This window comes from Myotis daubentonii, chromosome 1 (genome assembly GCF_963259705.1).
Source record: "Myotis daubentonii chromosome 1, mMyoDau2.1, whole genome shotgun sequence".
NCBI lineage: Eukaryota > Metazoa > Chordata > Mammalia > Chiroptera > Vespertilionidae > Myotis > Myotis daubentonii.
This window is the reverse complement of record NC_081840.1, coordinates 13,029,195-13,033,461: the sequence shown is the minus strand read 5'-3', so window position 1 is coordinate 13,033,461 and position 4,267 is coordinate 13,029,195. Positions and strand designations below refer to the sequence as shown.

Sequence of the window (4,267 nt, the reverse complement as noted above, 5' to 3'; positions counted from 1 at the left end):
ACATACACATAAGTAGAACTCAATAAATATGTGTAGAAATAAATTTGAGACTAATAAATGACAAATGGTAATTATGATTTATGTAACCATGTAAATTTTTAAGTGGCCATTACAAAGTATTTCCCTAAAATATGGATAGGAATATATCTTCAATTACAAAGTCAGACAATCTGAAAGGAAATGTCATTTTTATGGTTTAGCAGTAAGTTAGTCAATATTTTCCCTTATATTTTTATTCATTGACTTTTGAATGAGGCTAGTATTTGGTTTTGTCTTCAGCTGGATACATTCTCATTATTTATTGAGAATATAATTAAAAACAAAGGCAATAGCATTGACTCTGCCCCTGGTTTCTGGAGAAAAGGGGTATTTCTAAGCTTAAAAGAGAAAGAAACCAAGAAGGAACAAATATCTGGATCAATGTATGCAAAAATTAGAATGTTTCATCAATAATTGCCAATTTTAAAAAGTGTACAATACACTAAGGAAAAACAGTTGCCAACAAAAATAACATTTGATATGCAGAAAATTATCCAGAAAGCAAACAGAAAAGTATTCCTTCTTACTAAAACCAAGAAGATAAAATTCATATTCTATTCCTCTCATGAAATAGTAATTCAAAACACTGGCAGCTTCTCAGTAAAATCATGCTCTCATGTGATGTTAGAATGGATGTAAATAAAAGATTAGACCTAAAAACATGCTCACTCTATATATCGGGGCCTTTAATTTTAATCCCCACTAAGCCAAACTGGCTAGGGCTGGTACAGTTTTTACAGTAGATACAGAAAACAGAACATGCAGATTTAAAAAAAAAAGTTTATCACAGCACCATTTAAAAAAATTAAGCAGTTCAAACTCCAAATAATGGAAATGGTTGAATTAGTTATGGTACAGTTATTTAAGTGGGTATTATACTTTTAAGAAAAAGATTTTAAGTCATAAAATTTACATAATCCATGATCAAATGGACAAAAATTATGTAACAGTAATTGCAATTATAAAGTTAAAGAAAATACCTTTTGTTTTCATATGCAATTCTTAATGAGATGGAAATTAATCACAGACTGGTGTGACACTCTCTGGCCTAATTCTGGAGTTAGTGCAGAAGTTAAAGGAAAGTGTAGGAGTCTGACAACCTCTGAGAACGTCAGGGGTAAGGGAAGTGACACTGTTGCCTTGCCTACCACCCGGAGCAGCCAACAAGGACAACTCACATAAGTACTGGATGGAACAAGGCCTTACTCACATAGAAAAGAGATGGAGCAAGATCAGCTTCTAGAGTGAGCATTCCCAGATCATCAAAAACTCCTATTAGCCTTTTAACTTTCATCTGATTTGAACGTGCCTTGGAGAAATCAATAAACACTCAGTATCGGCTATTCATTAGATATCATTTTTCTCCTGTGTAATATAAGGGGAACCGTTGTTCTGATTCACCTGACAGATGCTGAACTCCCAAAGATCAGCTTATGAAACTTCCAGTCAACTGAGCATTGGCCCCTATGACCAGCAACTTTAGCATCGAGTTCGTCTGCAAGGCACTCCACTTGTGCTTGAAGGCAAAGGACCATATATATTGCCTCCCTGCAATATAGATATAGCAGTGGGGTTGGCCAGGTGTCTTATGATGCACATACACTTTAACAGAACAGAAGAGTAGAAATCAAGCCCAGAATAGGAGAACATACTCCCAAGCAAGATGATATGCACAGCACAGGCTATGAGGGCTCCTATCGCCCTGCAAGAAAATTCCCTCTGCTTTCCTCAGCTCCAGGCATTGAATGCTGATATAGTTGAGGCAGAAGTGTACTGACATCTGCAATGTACAATGAAATTATTTCAAATTATGATGGAAATGAACAGATGGATAGTAAGGCATTATGTTTGTATCTGAGTAATGGGGGTATAGAAATGCTCAACGTAAAGCTCATAAATATTCTGTATGTTTGAAATGCTTTTTTCATATATTTTATTGATTTTTTACAGAAAGGAAGGGAGAAGGATAGAGGGCTAGAAACATCGATGAGAGAGAAACATTGATCAGCTGCCCCCCTGCACACCCCCTACTGGGGATATGCCCGCAACCAAGGTACATGCCCTTGGCTGGAATCGAACCTGAGACCCTTGAGTCCGCAGGCTGATGCTCTATCCACTGAGCCAAACCGGTCAGGGCTGAAATTCTTTATAATTAAATGTTGAGTAATAAAACTAGGAAAGGGAATGCATTTTGTACCATGGTTTTATGTCTATTACAATAATACATATACGAGACAACATTGCAAGTCATGCTGCAATAATAAACACTATATGTGAATGCTTACCTGGTAGGGGAGATACCATGATCACGAAGGTGGTTTTCCTAGGGTGAGGTTTATCCATTGCTCCCTGGATGTGCTGACCCCTACAATTTCCCCACATGTGGGAAACTCGACTGCATAATTTGTGGTAGTGGGGGACTGAGTTCGTGCTCTACCCTAAAAAAAATTTAAATAAGTAGCATATGTGAAACAAATCAGAGCAGGTGCTCTTGTGGGGATAGGAATAATAGAGCGGACTAGAGATAATAAAGGGGAAAATGTGAAATTATTTGTAAAGATTCATAACCAAGGTCAATGAACTGAGTGTGATTAGAGCAACTCTTTGCACCTGAGGTCCAAAATAACAAATATCATTAAAAGCCAGTGAGGGATGATGTTGTCTAAGGCAATCATCACGTCCTCCCTTTTATATTCTGTAACCAATTCACAAGTGAGAAAGGACTCTTGGTCTGCATGAATCTGGCTTACAATGACAGACTGCATTTTGTTACTCACTCCGCCTCCCAGGAACTGGCTATCTCCGTAATGGGTCATTTCTGCTTCCACCTGAAAACATTAAGATCTCTACCTAAGCTCCATATGGAAGAGTATTACAAAAAGAATACGGTTTATCTGATAAAGTCAGAATGGCTGATATGTATGCCCTTGTGACTTTTATGCAATCACTTTGACACCTGTTTCTTGGGTAGAATGGGGTGGGGAGGGGTCTGATTGAATACTTTCTCAAATTATTTTTACTATCTGCAATCATTTCTAAGAGCAAATATTGTAAGTCCGGCCGTTTCTAGTCCAGTTCTGCAACTTCTCATCTTGTAACTATGGACAAATTCCTCCATTTCACACAGTCCGTTTCCTCATCTGTAAAATGGAGCAGAAAGCACTCAGGCTAGGATAGCTGTGAGGATGAAATAATTATCTGGTAGAGCACTTAGCAGTAGATGGGTCCTATGATTTGTCTTCATAAAAATTTCAATCCGGTTTTTCTCTGTGAATAGTTTTCCCAGATCATCAAAAACGCCCTTTAGCCTTTTAACTTTCATCTGATTTGAACGTGCCTTGGAGAAATCAATAAACACTCGGTATCAGCAGTTCATTGGATATCATTTTTCTCCTGCGGAATATAAGGGGGACCCTTGTTCTGATTCACCTGACAGATGCTGAACTCCCAAAGAGCAGCTTATGAAACTTCCAGCCAACTGGGGCACTTTTCAGCTCCAACTGCAAATGTATCAACCAAACAAGCATTTGTTTAACAAGGAGCTCAAAGCATTTGTTAGTAGTCACTGTCGCCAGAGTCCTGGACCGATCTCTCTGCCAAAACTAACTCATTCCGTCCCAAACTCCTGCCCCTATCCTCCCACGCTCTCGGATCTCTCATTCTTTTTCTTTTTTTTTTCCTTGAACATTTTTCTTCATTTGCTTTTAAAACGCAAGAGCCGTTTTATCAACGGTAAGCTTTACTTTTTTTCCCTCCTGGTGTTGGGAGAGTGCTGACTGGAAACTGACAGCCACGCACTGGAAGCCAAGTCTTTTTTGTTATATTTCAGATTCTGTTATGAAGTAGCCAGATAGACCCGAGTCTGTCACTCATCCTCAGTGGGGTTAGCAATCTCTGCCCCCATCTTTGAACACCAGAGCCATTGTGATCATGCTCTGAAAATGCAGGCTTTGTTTCTCAACTGACGTGTTTGTGCGAATAAGGGACATGACGATATCTATTTCCTGCTGTCCTTGCAGCGTTCTAGGTCACCATTGATGAAGGCACAGCACTCTGTGATCTGGTATCATTTACTTTCCATTTTTGCCACTTATCCTCTACTTACCAATTTGCAAGTCTGCTTAAGACTGTCCAACTGGGGAATCAGGCAATTATTTTGTGGGCTATTTTAGATTCTCTGGTGTGGTTGGTCTCTAGGTACCTTGATTAAGAGAGTGGCCCGAGGCCA

General features: G+C 38.9%; 1 non-coding gene across 1 annotated transcript; it reads left to right on the top strand.

Moving 5' to 3' along the window:
• Positions 1 to 2,316: 2,316 nt before the first annotated feature.
• LOC132224070 (U1 spliceosomal RNA) lies at positions 2,317 to 2,480 on the top strand. Its single transcript, XR_009450589.1, has one exon. It is a non-coding gene; the product is annotated as a U1 spliceosomal RNA (small nuclear RNA).
• Positions 2,481 to 4,267: the final 1,787 nt, after the last annotated feature.